This window comes from Macrobrachium nipponense, chromosome 49, assembly GCF_015104395.2.
Source record: "Macrobrachium nipponense isolate FS-2020 chromosome 49, ASM1510439v2, whole genome shotgun sequence".
In the NCBI taxonomy this organism is placed as follows: domain Eukaryota; kingdom Metazoa; phylum Arthropoda; class Malacostraca; order Decapoda; family Palaemonidae; genus Macrobrachium; species Macrobrachium nipponense.
In genome coordinates, this window is record NC_087224.1 from 17,098,726 (window position 1) to 17,119,671 (window position 20,946).

Here is a 20,946-nt window from a genome sequence, read left to right on the forward strand (position 1 = left end):
TCGTCCAGTCCCTGTCTCCCCTAAGGTTGCTCATCGTCCTTCTTGGGTTTCCATAGAATTCTTTTAATGATAAGTTCGACTGAACTGATTAAGGAATTTAGGACAAAGGCCAAGCACAAATGAAAAGGTCTGAAAGTTGTGACTGGAGGAAAACGTCAAAGTAGCTGTACTCTGAATCAATTGGTAGGAGAGGTTTGAAGAAAGAAAGACGGAAGAAAGAGAATATGAAAAGTGGTACAGTAAAAAAAACGAAAGGGGTTGCAGCTAGGGGCCGAAGGCACGCTGCAAAGAACCTTGTGTAATGCCTACATGTGGTGCAATAACGGCACTGCCCTACGACGGTGTGTATTAATGAGGATATCCACTTCGACGGACTTTGTATACCCTCACGTTGGAAAACATCTTATAGAAATCACAAGCAAGTCCTGCCATGCCTTCCAAGAAATACAATGTAACAGAGAATGCGCCGGTGTCATAAAATACGTAGAGCTTCGTAAGCCATAATTACATAACTAGTATGAGCGAGGCGACTCGTTGTTATTATAACTAACTGTTCCAGGACTTATATTTGTTAGCACCAGCAAACGTCTGTATACCGTATGCACTAGACAAACAAATTCTAAAATAAAAAGAAAAATTTAAAAACAGCTGTTTTAGATCAGTTTACTCCGCAATCAAAATGAGTGAAATCCTCTCATACATGTAAATACTCCAACTCACTGGAAGCAGACACAATTCCACAGAATTTACTGTTAAACACGAGGAGCCTCCCAGGCTTATATAGACGCCTAATCGCATCACAGGCTGCGAAGGATTGTGAAGCTAATCCGATTGGGTGGTTTAGTTACTCTGTCGGGATACCTGCACCGATGCTATATACCAATCCAGTGACCGCTCGGGCCGGCCTCCTCCAATGGGATTTAGCCCCTTTTCATCTCTCCTGCAATCGGCCGCGACAACCACAAACCGAGCGGTAACCTTTTAACCAACCCAGCTGAGCTGGCAGCAGCATCAGCAGCAGCAGCATCAGCAGCGGCGTCCTGGCGCATTTGCGTTCGCTGCTCTCCAATTAAACCGAGAGCAATTACGAATGTTTGTGTGCCGGGCAAAGCAGCGTCAGCCATGCGTGTGGAGAGACGCTGTATAGCAGCATCCTTTACGCCAGGGCTGGTGGGTCCGTTGGTCCGCCCCCGTGGGGCTTTCGTCATTAACAAGGAGGAACAATGAGCAAGGTATAATAAACTCATGGCTCGAGGCCTTTGTTTGCCAATCCCAACATGTCCGCATGAAGCGAACTGATTTTTAAATGATTTCGGTATTTCTGGACTGTGAAATGATATTCTCTCTCTCTCTCTCTCTCTCTCTCTCTCTCTCTCTCTACACAAACAGACATACACACATTAACCATACGACACACACAAATGAAAAAAGACAGCATTCGTTACCACTGAAATTGTTCAACTTCCGTACTGTGAACGAATTTCTGTTCGAGTAAACTTTCATGCAATCAACCAGTTTAATCTCGACCAAGAAGGCTCATCACCAGTGGATGACTGATCCACCATCCGAACGCACCTACTTGACAAGCGCGCACTTTCTCCCTTCTCATGGATACCGATCAAACTGATGTTTTTATTCGATTCCAATTTACACTATGAAATCGGTAATTTAAGGATTTAAGAGCTGTTCATCCACATACCAACGCTGCCCCAACCATAATATACATTATATATATATATATATATATATAATATATATAATATATTATATATATATATATATAGTATAGATATACTAATACTATATATATATATATATAAAACAAAATCCAAGAAAGATGAGAAGTCTAAAGGCTTTTCAGCGGTACACTCCATTGTTTCACTTTCCTTCGTGGATTTTTGCCTTTATTTATATATTCATGTTCCATGGTTTGGTGATTCAGTTATACATACATAAATTATATAGACAAATACATACATACATATGTATATATATATACACATATATATAATAACAATTTCCAGGCACACATCGCCATAAGCGCAAATCAGTCAAAGAGACCAAACACACCGAACAAAAAGCAAACGCCATCGTCGAGAGACACAGGCCACAAAAGCGAATATATCAGACCCAGATAAAACCAGAGAGGAGCGGAAGTGAATGAAATGGGTAATATCCAGGTAGGGCCCTTCCTCATTACCCACGATTTCAGGATGGGATAAAAGAGGTCCCAAGAGGAAGGGATCTGATCCCACATCCATTTCCACGTAATCTGCCATAAAAGCCATTTCAAACGGGAGGAGGAGGAGGAGGAGGAGGAGGAGGAGAAATGAAAAAAAAAAGGTATAAAAAAGGGGGTAATATACAATATCCGGTAAGTGAGGAGGAGACTTAACTTCGTTATCCAACGCAGAATATCTACGGAATATCATCCAGGAGACTGACTGATGCCTTAATGACAGGTTTTCAGATTTTTTTTTTTTTTTTTTTTTTTTTTTTGTTTTTTTTCTTTTTTTGGGGGGGTGGAGGGGGGGGGGTTAACGAAGGCATTGCTAAAAGGAGACATGAAGGGTTCAAAAATACTAAAACAAAAATAATATAGTATACACATGCACGAGATTATACATACATATGTTTACACACACACACACACACACACACACATATATATATATATATATATATATATATATATATATATATATATATATATATATATATATAATGTGTGTGTGTGTGTGTGTTTTCCAATGTTTTGTTTTAGCTACAATTGTCATCAAGTTGAATCATCTTCCTCGATTTTTCAAATACATATTCTCAATGCAGTTTTACATCACAGTCTTTGCTCCGCATTCCGCTTTCCATAAGGATTATATATATATATATATATATATATATATATATATATATATATATATATATATATATATATATATATATAATACGACGATAAAAGGCGCATAAAACACTGGACGTGGTAACCATGTATTTCGAGCACTTCCTTCTATGCTAGTTCTTCCAAATCTTCTAGTCGCTTTGGGCAGGGCAAGGGTGGGGCACGGCATTGCCATGGCCGTTATTCCCAATCAAATTTGTTTCTGTCATGAATGCACTGCTAGCCTAAAACAAGATAAAACATCAATTTTTTTCTTATTTCATTATCGAAAATAAAAATCTCTTGAAATGTTTTGAGCTACGTTGCCAGTTTTCCTAGAGGACTCTGGGTCGAGTTACGACGGCGTATGCCAACGTAACGGATCGTGGGCATCATCGCGGTGAAATGACCTTGAACAGCTGGTAAACAGGACACGGGCTGACGGACGTAAATCCAGCACGTAAATTGCACCGCAAATGTACTCGCAACGCAAGCATTGTGGTCATCATACAAGTACCATGGAAGGAACTATCCGTGATACTTTTACTACAAAAGAGGACAAATAAACATCAACTACATACCATAAGCGAAGAGAGAGACCAGTCTGTCATATACTTAGGCGCTGAATATCCCTCCACATACAAACATAGTATATGTGTGTGTGTGTGGATATATGTAGTACGTATGTTTGGTGTAATTAATCATTTATAGGGGGTCGAGTGAGAATGGATAAACAGATATCAGTCTCAAGGTCAATGTAGGGGGCAAGGACTATCCCTAAAAGAAAATTTAAATGACCTTAGGGCATGTAGAGGTCGAATTCAGATATAAGGATATGACGAGTAGGGGAATAAAAAAATCTCTAAACGAAAATATTGCTGATATGTGTAGAGTATTTTAAACCACAAAAACAAAGAGAATGAATTGTTGACTATTTTTATTTGCAAAAAGGAAAAAAAATATAAGGAAATTGTATATTTCTTAAGGTTTTGGAGAGAATGGATCTGCGCATACCTATGAACAGAATTGCTCCAAGAATATGTGTGTGCGTTTGTGTTTTTGTGCGAGATTTTCATTTATATGAGGACAAAAACCTCCGTTTAACTCAATACATTAAGAGATTTACCATGGATGCGTTTGAGAGTAGGCCCAAACAAGGATTAATATTGCTCCCAAGGGTAAGTATTAACAAGGAATAAACGCGGTCATTTCCAACCAAGAACATTTGGCAGCGTGGGGTCAGAAAACGCCTAAAATGACTAGAAAGAGCACAAAGGAAGTGCTCGAAATATATGGTTGCTACGTTCAAAAAGCGTCTTATGAACCTTTTATCTTCGTATTATACTATTGTATTATTACAGTAAAAGACATTACTATATTAATATTATATTATTATGATATATAGATATATATAACATAGAATTAATATATAATTATAGAATATATAATATATATAATATTTATAATTAGATATATAACAATATATATATATATATTATTATAATAATATTAGAATATATATATATATCATAATTATTAATATATATATATAATATATATATATACAACCCGTATATATATAAAAAAACCATTCCTAACAGTGGAACTATCACGAAAACACACCACCACCACAACCAGCAACAAGAAAAACAACAACAGCAACAACTCCACGACCAACAAACAACCTTCAAGTGAAATACCTAGCGGCGTTTCGGGCCATTTCTCCCGTCGGAAAGTTTTGTTGTACATCCTCGACGCTTTCCCTTGAAGATTTCCACTGTAAACATCTCTTTGCTGAAGGAACCCCAAAAAGTTTTCTCTTAAGTTCTTCGGGGGAAACATTTCCTCCACTTTTCTTCTTCGTCTTCTCTCTAACGTTTACTTGTGAAGGCGTGCCTTGGCTGAAAGGGGAGTCTAATAAAACACTTCAAGATATATGAGAAAATTTCAGCTAAATGGAACGACGACGAAACTGCTTCAAGAATCTGGCGGTTACTCACAGTCGAAATGATAGGTTTGCGAGCGGCATTTTCTAGCATATTCAACAGAAATAAGATGAATCTCTCTCTCTCTCTCTCTCTCTCTGTGAATGCTGTCTCTTCCCCGAGCTCTCTGATGTGCCAATCCATCAGGGTCAGACAGAAATACATAAATCCTCTCAAAAGGTAGCACAAGGCGTTCTGTTTCCATCCTCAGCAGGGAATCCACTCTTGCCTTTGTTAAAATTTCCTCGTCTTCCACTAGTAATTTTACTCACACCAGTACCAATCCACAGATTGGTAATGTAAAGGACCCCCACCCCCACCCCGGTATTATTGCGATCCGAGCCTAAATATAAGTCAAATTAACCGAGTTATTTTATATAATTTTAGAGTTAAATCAAACAATTCTTTATGTGATTTTAGTGCCATATCAACCAATTGTTTTACATAATTTAAGTCAAATCAATAATTTTCTATATATATTTTAAAGTCAAATCACCAAATTTTCTACATAATTTTTTATCTGTGAACTTAATTTTTCACAGGATAATTTTATTCGATTGTTGAAGTTCTAACTATACTCCTGTGATTAGTGGCAAAACTCAATATTTCCAATTTAAATATATTTTTATGGAAGACCAGAGACTTCAAGTTTCGAACAGATTTACGACACCATACAGGAAAAGCAGCCAATTCGAAACGAGACCGAATCTTTAAAATATTCTTTAATATAACTGACAACAACACAATCGTTTATTAGGAGGTACACAGCCATTTACAATTCAAGATCTTTACTTCCTCTCCAGAAAGTAGCTCTAGAAATGAAGACAAGAAATCTTTACAGTTCAATGACATTTTAGTTTGCAATTTTGTAATTGTGGTATTTATTGAAGAGCAATAGAATTTCATGAACAAAACAACAAAATTTTTATGTATGCATCTGGTCAAATATAGAAATGAATATAATCTGTACGATTTTGTTATCGCTCTTACAAGCCATACTTCTACCTATCAGACACTGACATCTGTACTGTTATCAGATACACAGTGAAATACACCTAACGGGTCTGGTAAACATTGTTGTGGCTTTCACTTATCTGCAATTTTTCACCGACGGCAAAAAGTGGATATTCGTCTCACAAAACCAGAGACCTTTAGGACCAACAACATTTCAATACTATTACAATTTTCCCTTGAATGTTTCCTGAACTTAAATCACTGGCCCCACGTTAAAAGTCACTGTGTACCTTTGATTGAAATATACAACCGGAAATGCTAAGTTTTGTGCTAAGTTTTTAAAAGACTTTCCTCAACTAAATTCTACATCACAGGTCTCATAAAATTATCTGTTTCATTTTCCAGTCACCTCTGTGTTCCCCTCAAGTAATTTTACACTGTAGTTTCAAATAAAATAAACATGTGAAGTGATTAACCCAATCTACTGCATTTATCAATTTGCTGACTTAATGAGAATTATGAAATAAAGGAACGCGCCGGCTATTTTTGGGGCAAGGCTTTCAGTTCTTTAGCACACTAAAATTACAAAGTATAATTCCATTCTCAAAATATTTTTCCTCTGGTACAGTGGTTAGTGTCGTGACATGCAACTCAGATGTCATGGGTTCGCGTCTCCAACAGGGCGATGGAACATCACTGGCTCTGTATCATGATCAGCTACTGCTGCAGTGTAGGGTCTGCAGTGGAGGTTGAAACCAACATTCTTTGGAAGCTTGAATTTGAAGTCAGTGGCCCCTTTGGTGCGCTTGTTCAGTGTGAATAGATTTCATCTACTGGAATAATAATGATAGTACTAATAATAATAATGATACTGTCAAATAAAATGGTAGAATTAAGCAAATCTCATGGCTCCCCAAGTAGGAGTCATATTTAATCCCTTCAAGACTGCCCATAACCTATGAACCCAATATAGAAATCATAGATCTGGTAACAGATCACCGATGTCTGCTACTCCTGGAAGCCCTCCATATAGGAAAGGAGGAACCTAACTTGAATATTACTGAAGAAATGTTTCTCCTCCCCACAGCATCCCAGAGAGATGTGAAGGACCCCCTGACAAGGCCAAATAATTAGGAGCTCTCACAGGATGACAGGACTCCGGCTGCAGGCAGGACTTCCGACATCCATCCGCCCCAGAACAACACTTACTCATAGAGCTCACACAAGGCTGAATTCTTTTCTCCCGGCGTGCAACCGTCGTGCAAGATCCCTTATCTTCATCAGAGACTGGCTCAACCAATGAAAATTTATCTCTGAGAATTTATCGCTAAGTCTGAACCACTATAAATAGCACCACATAGACACTCTTGATAAAAAAATATCTCTTCCAAGCCAGATAGATCTCACCTGTGTATGTCCCGTTGGACACCAGTAAGAGACAAAGAAGCCGACAGGGAGTTTTAACCCTGTAGCATCTTACGTTTACTTGAATGCCTGAGCAGCTTGGTCTGCCAGAAGTTTTGGGCCACCCACAAGGGCCACTGGCTGCCACAGGCCAAAGGAAAAGGGAAGTGTGGAATTATGCCAGCATCACCACACCCCACGAAAGTGCCTCGAAACCTACAAGAGGGGAAAAGCAGTGACAAGCAAGTGCTCCCAATTGTTCCCATCAACACCATGCCTGAAACAAGCGCTGCAGTGCCAGGCTGGAGAGAGTGGCAGGGATGATGGGCACTCTTCCACCTTCGAGACCATCAGGGCCAACTCCTAAGCTGAAACAGCAAGTGGAATGTACAAGAATGCCACAGCAATCCCATACGGTAACACCCATCACCCAGGCCAGGGAGCAGCGTCGAACTCCGAGAAAAAAGGTCGACTACACTCAAAAGCCACGAGAAACTAAGCCTTCACCTTCCCTCCTTTCTGATTCAAACCCCCTTCCACCTTCCAAACCTGAACCTCTCCCTTCCCTCACCTTTTCCTCACACCCATACTTCCGAGAGTGGTGCCCATAAAAACAGGCAGTGACATTTGTTATAATATTCACAATTGTTAGGCGGGGGATTAATCCATTCTCTTCAAGAAACTGGACAGGAAAGTCCCTGTCGGATCAGAAATGACAACACTGCTGGAATGTAATAAAAGCTCCCTGAACCTGCAGCAAACCACTGGCGGCCCAAAAACAGCTGCTGTTTGCTTTGAAAAACAGATGCCCCTTCAAAAATCACATCAAAATTCTATTTTCACAGTGAGTGAAATCTTTGGAGTATCCACCTTAGGTTTTCATACTTTCTCTCGATATGCCATTTTTCCATTTTCCTTCCTGGTCCTCTAAGACTCAAACAGGACTTCCTGCTGCAGAACTTTTTCTCCTACTGATGGGTACCGCAAGGTCTAATATGGTTTGTAACCATGCCTATCCTTTTCCTCCTTTATATTATAACTACCTATTTTTATCTCGTTACAGAACACATCTACTATTTCAGGCTCCTCCAAGAGCAAAGGCCTGTGGCGGCATTGTGCTGGCTTAATCTTCAACAACAACAACAATCATCTTGCTTTAGTTCGCCACTTAACTGAACTCGTTCAGAGACAAATTGGCCTACAAGGAGGTCGAAACGTTCACGATAGCCCAGCCTTTAAGCTTACATAACCTAACACCAACCTGTATGACCCGATGCTTGCCCAGGAACCGAGTACTCCCTTCACCCAGAATACTGTTAATACCAGTCAAACAGATAAATGACACCAGAAACCTGTTTTTGAATAAACAATACCCAATCCGAAATTTTTTAGGATTAATTCCCAATACTGAATAATAGCCAGTTTACTAAAAACCATTGCTGAGCCAGAGAAGCAGATAATAAGAAAAAGAAGTGAAAATATATAAAACCAATTCGTTTAGTTTTGCCATTTTATTTATCAGAGTTTTTCTAGAAGAGGGTCTTCTCCCAAATGAATAATTTAATTAATAATAATAATAAAATAATAATAATAATAAATAATAATTAATATAAAATAATAATAATAATAATGGTAAAGGCACTACAGTTTAATAAAAAGTATAACAAGAATAAATAGCCAGAAAATCTCTGATCACTTGCAAAAACTGGATAAACTTGAAAAAGAATTCCGAGCTTAACATCTAAGACCCTAATGCAACCCTAAGCTTGATGCTTTTTTCAAGATTCATAAACCTTATGAGCAGGCCGTCTAAGTTTTCAATTTGGGCCACCTCCAAATGTGCCAGGACCCTTCTTGTAGGAGCCACAAACTTCTCCTCGAGCACGGCAGTTCTAAGAGATGCAATTCCTTGAGGAAAAAGTAAAACTCTTCCTTGCGTTCGGAAGTGTGTCATCCTCATGTGCCTACCTGCTTTGGACTGATGGATTCTTTCAAATGAAACCGTCCTCCTCGCTGGTAAGGAGGACGTTGTAAGTCCTTTTCTTTCAATTCGTTTCCTCTCGTCGAGGAGTCTGTTTCTCGTTTTAATGCCTGCTGCTTCTGCCTGGCCATGAATTAGCAATTTGTTTTCAAACTGTTTAACTTAAAATTCTGGTTTACAAAATCATCTCTTCCAGTTTGATGGTTTCTGGTCAATGTTCTTTCTGTCGTCATAAAGGGCACCGTAACAAATTGTTGGTTTTATTTTCATGAAAAGGCTAGTTAGCTGTCAAGAAGGCGGAGAGTTCAAGGTATAAAATAACTAATAATTTTAGCCAGTTTTTGTAGATATGCTATTCAAGATATATGAATCTTTCTTCACAGGAGTGAAAACGATTTATGAATGTGTGTGTGTGTGCGATTGTGTGTGTTGTGTTGTGTGTCAATGTGGTGTGTGTGTGTGTGGTGTGAGAGATGAGAGAGAGACGAGAAGGAGAGAGAGTTTATTTCCAAAAAAAAACAGTTATTATCTCACTGGAAAAAAATTTACTGTGGAGAAGGGCTAAACATACGTTAGATTTTGTTCCAATTCAATTCTGGATATCGGACATAAAGAGACGCTGACACACCACACCAACACACCAAACACACCACACACACAACACACACACAGATGGCTAACGAGCAAGGTGCTGGTTGGGGAATGTTTATTTAAATGTTTGTTTTTGTTTATTAATGGAGTGCATAGGGGAACTGGAAACCAAAGTCTTTGAGTAGTTTCCACCAGATTTGGGAAATTACCGAGGTCGATTTGGAATCGTGGTGGGAGGGTCGTGGACAACAAACGGTGGAAACGACAGTCTTCCAACTAAGAAATGAAAAGTCTCGTCTTTGATTTTCGCCTCGCAACGAACGGATTGTCAGTTATGCTAAATATGAAAACAGAATGTATCAGGTTCAGTGTTCATTTACAAGTTAATCTGGGTCAGTGTAAAGGCAAGTCGATATTTGATAAAAAGGGTTCAACGTCTGCTTCGGAATTCATTCCGAGTTCATTGTTGATCTGAGTACTATATCTCTTTCTTAGGGTTACTTTCCATACTTGCAATTTCATTAAATATATATATATAATATATAAATATATATATATATTATATAATATATATATAATTATATTATATTATATATGGCATCTTTTCCCACTTCTTTATGCACGCAAGGATTCTAGCTGGGTGGTCCAAAGTCACCTGATGTATCGTTGTTCCCTAAACGCCAAGCCATGGCTCCCAAGCCATTTCGTTCAAGTTGTTAATTCCCTTTGGGGGGAAGTCAGTTCCATTCCCAAGGTTATAGTGAATTCGATATCAAACTATCTTTTCTGGTTTGAATATTGTAAAAATAATAAGGTAGTGTATTTTAGGTAACAATGTATGTATGTATATAATATATATATATTATTATAATATATATATATATATATATATATAAATTATAATATAATATAAATATTATATTATATTATTGTAATGTAAATGTTATGTATGTATGTATACATATATACATTATGTAAGGCCTAAGGGATTTTTGAATTAATAACATAATTATCCATGCGTTTCTCTGTGACCTATTTGGAATGTTGGAGAACACGTGGGTAGAGGTAACGGCTACCCGAGAGAAATAGCTGATTCAATGAGTTTCTAGGGGGTGGCGTGAGATTAAAAATGCCTTAGTTCGACAAGTCAATGCACGACAGTTTTTATGAACTCGTTCTTTTCAAAGTGGCCTTTAGTGAATAAACTGGATTGCCAACTAGTGTTGCCGAGGCTGCTAGCCGAAACTGTGTTGTTTCGTATGTGGCCGTGTTGTGCCTCTTCCCTTTAATAAGGTTCATACCCAAAGCTCCTATGGGAGGGATTTTGATAGAGGGCTTTCAAAGTACAGGCGAAAGGCAAATGCCGTGCGGCATTCGCCGGGGGGAATTCTTTTTTATTAAGTGTTTTAGTTGGTCCGGCTGTCTGGGTAAGTGTTCAAGTTCCGCTTTAAGCCAAAGGGAATGGCTTGTTTTGAATATCTTTGTAAGATGTTCCATTTTATTAACTTTGTTTCTTTGAACTTGTGTTTTGGATACTTACACCGGGATTGTGTTCTGTATCTTTGAAACCAGGAACGGATTCTGGTACTTTGTGGAAATGCAGAGGGGGACAGAAGTATTCCCAGAGGGGTGTATGACTTGGTTTTTAGGTGGACTTTGACATTGCACCTGGGTTTTTTGAGTTAGTCTGTAAGACTTGGATTACTTGGTTTGATTGACAATTTATTTTTCTTGTTAATAAACTGTTAATGTTTATTGATGCAGAACTCTCTCATTTTCATTACCTGTTAGAATTGGAGGAAGAAAGAGGTAGAGAGAGAGAGAGATTGCCGAGGAGAGAGGAAGCGAGAAAGGTTTATGAGTAATGGAAAAGGGGTTCTGCCTTCCGTTTTCGTGTCCACGCTTAACCTTGATGAACTACTGGGGAAAGGAATCCCCCCATGTTTTACACAATACATTGTTACCTAAATGCATTACCTTGTTATTTTTATCCACTATTTCAAAGCCAAAAATGATAGTTTAAATATCGAATCTCACTATAACCTTGGAATCGACTCACACCTCCCAACGGGAATTACAGAACTGTTAAGAAATGGTTTGGAACCGGTTGGCTTGGCCAACCAGCTGGAATCCTTTCCTGGGGCAAGAAAAAGATTGTCAGTGACTAATTCCCACCAGGGGTTGGCGAGTCATTCCCAATGATAATAGTAAATAAGCTACTAAACAATATTTGTGGTTAAGTGTTCCAATTGGGGTGAAATCTCCCTGGTTAAGTTCCAGTTTATTCCTAACTTTTTTTTTATTCAAATTCTTTTTGGGAAAAATTTCTTAATTACCTTGTTCTTAAACCCATCCCCGATGTTACAGTTTCCCCAGTCCTCTTTCATTTTTCTAAACTACTCTGAAAAGTTTCCAAGTTCGTACCATTCCCTTCCCAATCCACGCTTGATAGTTTCCTTTCCTTCCTTCTTTCAAAGACTACAATGGAAAGTTTCATTCCCGCAACCGCCCTACCCCCCATTTTCAAGACCAATGATTAACGTTACAATTCCCTCCCCTCCCATCTTTAAACCCACCCTGGACAGGTTTCCAAGGTTTCTTTATTCCACCCAGTGGTAAGCCACTCCTTGCGGAAAAGTTTTCCAGGTTCCATTCCTCCCTTCCTCAAGCACTCTGGATGGCTCCTCCCCTTCATAAGCCACTGTGGAAAGTTTCAGTTCCTTCTACCCTTACTAAACCACTCCAGAATGTTTCAGTTCTCTCCTCGTCTTCTCAAAGCATTCTGTAAAATTCCACGTCTTGCCTTCCCTTCTTAATCTACTGTGAAACGTTCCAGTTCGTTGCTCCCCTTCCTACGCCGCTCCTGAAAGTTGCAGGCAGTTTCTTCATGCCCTTCCTAAACTACTCTAGAAAGATCCAGTTCCTACCTTTCCTTTCTATCTTCTTCTCCAAAAGATCCCAGCAAGTTTGCATTCTCCCATTTCCAAAACTACTCGCAGGAAAGTTTGGGTTTCTTTTCTTTTTCGAACTGCACGTCCTTTTCCAATGATTAAATGAAACATGAACATGTTCTGCATTCACTACTTAAAACTAGAAAAATGTCATAGCTCCAATCCACTTTCTAAAGCCCTTTAAAACGTGTGAAAAGTTCCCAGAACTCCTTCCGTTCCATGACTAAAACTAAAACTAGGAAAACGAATCCGTTTTAGTCTCTCCACTTCCCGTAGCCTCCTTCCCAGGGAGAATTCTACCAAACGAAAAAAAACCTTAGGAAAACGTCTCACAACTCGAAGAGATGTCTCTGGAATTTTTGCCGCGTGTTGCAAAAACGTTTAATAGGTTGAATACGAAGGGAAGTTTTTCAGGAAGAAAGAAAAAAGTTATAAGTGTCAAAGTGACTTGGGAATCCCATTAAAGATTTTTTCCCTTGGCAAGATCCATTCGTTCTCGAGTAGAATACCAAGATGCCTGCTTGAGAGAGAGAGAGAGAGAGGAAAGGAGAGAGGATAGAGAGAGAAAAGAAGAGAGAAGAGAGAGACTGCTTTCCATTCATTGATCCAAGTAATTTAGGATACAAGTTTTAAAGTTAAAAAACAGGTTGAAAACAAATTACCATACCATTGGATGTATACAAAAATATAAGAACATGATATAGTATATAACTATATATATATATTAATTATATATAATATTAATATATATAATTATAATTATATTAGATATATATATATATATATATATTAACATTACCGAGGGTTCCAACCCTCGGTAAATCTTTACAAGGGTTTTTGGTAGCGATTGGGCATGCAGCAGGGCACGCGGGTGACATTCCGTTTTCTTTTTCTTTCTCTCCTCTCTTCTCTCTCTCCTCTCTCTCTCTCTCTCTCTCTCTTTATTACCTAGAAGGGCAACTTAAATCAGACTCGTGAACTTAACAAAAATACATTTAATTTAAGAAGCAAAGCATTAAGCATTAACTAAATGAATCAAGGGTTCAGGTTTTAACAAAATGAATCAAAAGAAAGGTTTCGAATTCAATAAATCCTGAATAACTCAGATAACCCTGGGGAATTAACCCAAAGAAACCAAAAACATTAGGTTTGGTCATAAAACGTAGGCCATAGTCACAGGGCAGTCTATGTTAACACCACGGAACAATTCAGTTTAAGTTCCCATTTCTAAGTAGGTCACCATATCAGTTCCCCTTTGTCTCAGATCCGCCTAAAAGAAGACAGAACACATCGATAAGATAAAGATTAAAAAGCAAAATAAAAAGGTGAAATAAAACAGAACATCTTTGAGACATATATTCAAAATACAGTCAAGCCACACTTTTGGCTAAAAAATAAGTATGCTTACCCATTCAACACAGATTTCACACACTTCACCAAAAATACTGTCAAAGGCCCTTTGCCGACTCTGCAGCGTTCTCCCATTTTGGCTAACTTACTCTTTCATTATGTAGGGAAATAGCTCGCACGCACGCAAGCACAAACTAACATACAAGACACTCCCAGATAAGTGTCGTCACTAACTTTGTCACAAGTTCATGACATCATTATACAGATCATTGTTCATGCCCAAGAAACAGCCTCAAACCAGATTCATAAAGCTTATCTGCATCCGCCCGTGCATAGAAAAGAGGACGTGGTCTGTTCTGCTTAGGCAGCAACTTCGACATCGCCCCACCCAAGGAAGATGCGCCAGCATTTCCAAAGCTGCGCTGTCTTGTCACTTAGGACCACTGTTTCCATGGAGAAGCTAAATTGATGATCTCTACATTCTAAAAATGTCACAGCCCATCGCGTCCTCTTAATGAAAGAAAAGATACAAATCGCATTCACAGCAGTGACTGAACTATATTGTCAATTACTCCTTATTGCACATATATATATATATATATATATATAAATATATATATATATATATATATATATATATATATATATATATATATATATATATATATATATATATCTTGAATGAGTTTTTAGGACCAAATGACACTCGTTTAAACAAAATTAAACAAACAGGCAACTACACCTACCTCGTTCATTGCAGATCATTCTGGGCCGTTAGCTAAAATGCAAACTAGGCTAATAAACCCCCGTAGATACAAAAATATACTTTTTATTTCCCAAATTAGCTGGCATTGAAATGGAACAAAATGAATTAATTAAAGTGGAATAATATTAATTAACTCTGAACCAAAAATAACCGTTAACCGTCATTTCCCACTCCCAAATCAGGTTTAAGTAAGTACCCCCTGTAATCTCACTAAGTACGACTAACCTCACCATTTTAATAAGTCAAATACGTTTTAGAGAATCCATTTTTCTATATGGTAACATTGAACCCATCTCAAATAAAGAGACCACAATTATTACACCACTTCACTCGTGAAAGTTAATAAAAAGGAAAGTGTACCGCACCACACTTCTCTTTCTCCAACATTAATTATCACTTCAAAGGTTAACTTTGTCAAAGTTCTGTCTTACGCTACCTTATTCGATGGGTCTGCAACACATCTCAATACCTCTCAACACCTCCCCCAGGTGTGTTCTGCACTGTCACAAGTTATCAAAAAGTGTCCTCTCTTATTCCTATTTCTCATCACCAAAGCCATATATCATTTGCTATAAACACATATGCAGGCACGCCCTGCGGGGCACCCAGCAACCACGGGCACCATATATCCAAAGCATAAGATTTCCGAGGCGTCACCGACCTCAAATTGCATTGGTCATCTTTCCTGGCTGTTTTTCATTTCAGCATTCTTCGAGGAATCCAGCGCTTGTCTCTAAAGCCCCGTACACACTATGCATCATGAAGCTCACAGTGTTAGATGGATGCGTTTAAAAACGAGTTTTTCAACACGAAGCCGCATCACCAACGTGTTGATGGATCGGAGCCATTTCATTACTTCATCATTCAGAGGGGAAGGACGGCCGCTCTCCACCACCCGCCAAATCCCTTGAGTGGACAAGGACTAACACAATACATTTTATTGAATTACTGAAGGAACATCCATCTGTTTGGAACATCAAATACAAGCATTACAAGATGAGAAACATCAGGAGTGCAAGCTTGGAAACCATAAAATCAGAGTTATCGAGTTTTGTAAATTGTACACTACGGAATGAAGACATTACTAAAAAGCTGCACACCCTGAAGACACAATTCTACAAGGAAATGTCTGCAATCAAAGCATCTACACTCCGAAGTTATAATGTTTTGATGAGCTGCGTTTCCTGTAATAAAAAAATATTTGTGTACTTTTTATCTATATTTGAACCTTGCTTTCAAATAATCCTCCTTAAGGACATTATAGATGGCTTCACAGGTTTCGGGGATGATTAGACCGAGGCTCTGTTTTGAAATCCTGGTTGAATATTGGGGGCTTGCATACGATCCTCCAGCTGCAAGAGCGAGCTACTGGTGATATGCTGTCTCGAAAGCTGGTGTCTTGCTTACAAATGTATGGTTCAGTTTTTTCCAAAAATTTATAAAATGCAAGGACTGGCATTGTTGTGTAATTTTCAGTCTGTTGGATTTGCGACTTGTAGCCCCAAAAATATTTCATTGGAGCTTCTAAGGTCGCCGAGAAAGCCATTGCTTACACTACAAGGTTCTACGTTTCTTCCTCAACAAAAGTTTCTTTTTTGAAGCACACAGAGCAACTACACCCCACAGTAGTCTCCTGGTAAAAAGTACATCATCGGCAGACATCCTTCCGTTGAAAGCTGAACTGCGAGAACAAGTGTGCAGTGTTGTAGTACAGTTTGGTTGCTATTGAGTTTATTCAACACCACTATTGCATCACTTAGCTGATACATGATGGCATAGTGTGTACCATGCTTAAGCAACCTGTCTCTAACCGGAAAGAACTGACATTAACAATTCACTTCCGCGCCCTTTTATATATATAATATATATATATATATATATATATATATTATATATATATATATATATATGTATATATAATAATATATATATATATATATATATATATATATATATATATATATATATACACAAACACGCACACACAGAAGGTCTGCTGATCACATTTACCAGAGGTGCGTACTATAATGCTGACGACCTTATGTAAATTTCTCGAGTTAGTCTTGTTTTATATGCTTTTATTTTTTGTTTGAAGACTGACTTGGATTGTCACCATCTATCAAAACTCTCAGTTCAGTGTTAGTTCCCGCTGCCTCCGGAGCAGACTGTAGCTAATCACCTCTACTGTTAGACTCTGAGCAGTCTTATTTCCCTTCCAAGTAAACCCACTTTAGTGAAACATATACAGCTACCCTCAACGATTCTGCTCCGAATGTATCATCTAAGTATTTTTTTTTATCTGAATTTTTCTGTATATGTCCTTTATCGCCAGTTTTTGCCCAAGTTGTCGCTTTCTCGTCATGCATAGGAAATAGACATTGAGCGACGCATCTATCTCCTGGCAACGTTCTTGTGAAAGCTTGCACAGCAGAGAACTACATTTTATCTGATATTCTGCTCATTCCTATTCCTATGCAGGTATTGATGCAGAAATGCATAAAACATTGAGCAACGTTCCAACATAAAAAGTATATCTTTATCCCCTTTCATTTATTTATTATAAAATCTTGACTTCTGTCCTTTTCCTTCTCTGACACAACCGGTGAACTTGAGATTTCACAATCCCTCCAAATATATTTATTTTAACCCCTTTCATCAATCCTGCTTTACATCATCATTTAACCACCTTTCAATATTTATCCTCTCTTTTAAATCTAAAACTAACTCTTATTTCATTCATCATTTAAACTTGTAATGGTCATAATACCCATCCTATTAGCATTGACGTCCAACATAAATCCACTCGCACACTTTGACATGAAGCAGCTTACAAAGCTCCGTATCCTCTTACCCGCTTAAAAAAAAAACATTCATGAAAACCATCACGAACCTGAAACAAAAACTTCACACAAACCATCCTGGAACTGTAGCCTGCACTGAGAAGTGTCCCGCTCCCCTCGGACTTCAATTAGCTAATGGTTATTAATGGGAAAAAAACAGTTAAAATTTCCAAGACATCATCTCAAAGAAAGAAGGATCAGTGGACCAGTAAGATTATCCTGATAAGTGAAACTCGCTTGATCTCGACTCGAGAGGGGATTTCTTCCTTTTTCTGCTGAAACCCCCAAGAGGTTTTTCTTTTCATTTTCATTTTCCATTTCTATTTTCTTTTTTCTACGAAGCGGAGAGGAAATCATGATAATGACTATCACCACGATTTTAGCGCGGATTCATTTATGAACAGCAAGAAAAACGCGCGCCCACTGTTTCCAATCTGAAGCACAAAGCACATACAGAAGTTTCTTTCATTCACTGTACATAGCCACAAAAGTGTTTGGGTATTTTTCGCAGTTATTCCACGTCTAGTATTTCCTTAAATGAAAACAAGCATTAATAACGTTACGATTAATCTCTCTCTCTCTCTCTCTCTCTCTCTCTCTCTTTCATGAAACGACAATGATTAATCTTCCCCTATCAATCAATACGTAAACTGTGGAAAACTCATTCCTCTCACTGTATCATATCTCACGTTTTCCCGAAAGAAAACATCCACTAAAAGTGAGAGGAGCATCTCTCCCTCTATCTCTATCTCTCATGGCATCAAAAACAGCTCCCTTTTCCACCAGTATTCAACAACGGTTCAATATCCAACATGTTTTTCAACGGCGCGCAGAGAGAGAGAGAGAGAGAGAGAGAGACTGTTTTTATGTCATGAGAGAGAGAGAGAGAGAGAGAGAGAGAGAGAGAGAGAGAGAGACTGTTTTTATGTCATGAGAGAGAGAGAGAGAGAAGAGCAGAAAAGAGAAATGAATTTCGCGTCATTCCAACCACAATATAATCAAGGTTTTTTTGGTTTCCCTCCGTCCATGAATTATGCATAAAGCTCAAAATGCGAGTAATCTACACGGGATTTCCGCCCCTACTGCGCGGATCAGAACAGATGTCATCGCGGGAGAGGGTGAACGAACAAAGGAATGGAAAACGGAAACGGACAGACAGCCACAGCGATGATTAACGACCCAAAGAAATATTCGCTTATAAACCACTTTACTAATTTTGATTAATTCTCGAAATGGGCGAGGAATAATACTTCAGAGAGACGCCATTACAACAGTAGAAATACTAAGGGAAATATTTATAAAAAGTGAAAAAAGCATATCTAATTTTTGTTTTGTGGTGTTAGTTGCTTTCAAATTATTTTCCGAGGTCCTTCATTCATTTTACGCCATTTTGACAGCCATTGTAAAAATTAGTCAGTGGGACGTTTGTTTTCTATTCGAAATGAATTATAGTTATGTAGCAAAACACGAAAATGAGTTTCACTCTATTCCCAATTTTCTACAAATTTTCTTTCGTGATGGGACTCTGATTTTAATAATATAAATATATATATATATATATATATATATATATATATATATAGATATATATATATATATATATATATCACGTACTTCCAGATATCAAGTAAAACTTCAGTTGATATGAAATTCAACTTGACTTGCAACTTCCATCCATGGGGTATCAAAATTGATATATTCGACAGCCTATCGCTGTATCTAAACTAAGAGGCGCAAGTTCGAATCCTTGTAAGGCAGCTGTCCTTGTCCATTAAGATTCCTCTTGGATGTGAATTAAGCCCAAAGTCAAGTGATGACTTTGGCTAAGTATTTGTTGTCATAAAAAGTTGGCTAAGGAGGTGTGAAAGACAAAGGAACTATAACATAAAATAAAAATGCACCGCAGTCGAGCGTATAATCGGTGGTTGCGGCATAATGCAATATGAGCCGCGGCCCCACACGAAACTTCAACTACGGCCCGGTGGTGGCCTGTCCTATACCGTTGACAAAAGCACGATCATGGCTAACTTTTACCTTAAATAAATAGAAACTACTGAGGCTAGAGGGCTGCAACTTGGTATCTTTGATGATTGGAGGGTTGATGATCAACATCACAATTTGCAACCATCTAGCCTCAGCCGTTTTTAAGATCCGAGGCCGGATAGGAAAAGTGCGGACGGACAAACAAAGCCGACACAATAGTCTTCTCTTCAGAAAACTTAAAAGGGGGGAGAAGGTTAATAAAGAAATTGATCTACGAATGCTAACGTCGAGATGCCGCCATAAGACAACCCTGTCCTGGGACTATGACGTACATATTTAGTATTTTGGTGAGGGTTTGGTTGTGCAAGATTCACTAGAGGAAATGGGGTCGTATAAGATGCTGAGAAATCTGAAAGACACAGTTGATGCGATAGCCAATGAGATGAAAATGAGATTGTGTTGTCGACCAGGGAGTGTACGGTATGTCTATTCGAGGGTGGGTTTAAAAGGAGCCGGTTTGAAGAATCACTGTACCATTGCGTAAGAGAAAAGTTGGTAGAGGAGAATGAAACTGTTATACGGGCACAAGGGTGCTCAGTGAGGTCATTTAGCGCTGGAGAGAAAACTGAGAGCAGAGAGGTTTGAGAGGCGTTAAAGGAATAAAACCTCAACTATCTTGCATTGTGAAAACATTTGGGAGAAGGTGGATAGAAAGATGACATAAGTTTTTTAAAAACACGCTTTTATTAAATTACACTATAAAGTACAAAATCATGTTTTTTTTAGACAAATTCCTAACCTTTCTCCCATTCAATGGAGAGAAAGACGTAATGTGTTCGCCTTTCCCGACTTTCACCCCTTTCCCTGTAGAAAGTTGAAATGAAAGGATGAACCACACACGCTCACTGTGAGAGGGACATTGACAAAATGGAAGCCGTACATCTTCCTTCCCGCAGAGAGAGAGAGAGAGAGAGAGAGAGAGAGAGAGAGAGAGAGAGAGAGAGAGACTTTCTTCGAACTTCAATATTCTTAAGGAAATTATGATCTTTCTCCGTTTTTCCTGAGAGAGAGAGAGAGAGAGAGAGAGAGAGAGAGAGAGAGAGAGAGAGAGAGAGAGAGAGAGACTTTCTTCGAACTTCAATATTCTTAAGGAAATTATGATCTTTCTCCGTTTTTCCTGAGAGAGAGAGAGAGAGAGAGAGAGAGAGACTTTCTTCGAACGTCAACATATCCTAAGGAAATAATGACCTTTCTCCGTTTTTCCTG